The sequence below is a fragment of the Hipposideros armiger genome, unplaced genomic scaffold (assembly GCF_001890085.2).
Source record: "Hipposideros armiger isolate ML-2016 unplaced genomic scaffold, ASM189008v1 scaffold_24, whole genome shotgun sequence".
NCBI classification, from domain to species: domain Eukaryota; kingdom Metazoa; phylum Chordata; class Mammalia; order Chiroptera; family Hipposideridae; genus Hipposideros; species Hipposideros armiger.
Window position 1 is genome coordinate 5,559,741 of NW_017731374.1, and position 321 is coordinate 5,560,061.

The following is a 321-nucleotide window of genomic DNA, read 5'->3' on the forward strand; positions in this document are numbered from 1 at the left end:
AGCAACTTGTCTGTTCCCCTTTCCCTATTCCCCAATGCTGTTCCCCTCCCCCAATTCCCCAATAAAATCTTTAAAAAAACAAAAAACCCCACACCTTATATTTAAAGTTAACAGCAAAGAGATGGAATTCTGAAGTGTAAAAATATTCTAATTAAGTAAAATCAAAATTTTTTCTAAAATTGGAAATGTTTCTGTATTGTACCTCAAATTATATGGCATAATTCAACCTTGCTTGTTAACACGTCTCACATCTGATAAAAATAATGTAGGACAAAAAAGAGTGTGTCTGTAAGTGGAGGAGAGGGGTGTGCCATTGCTATA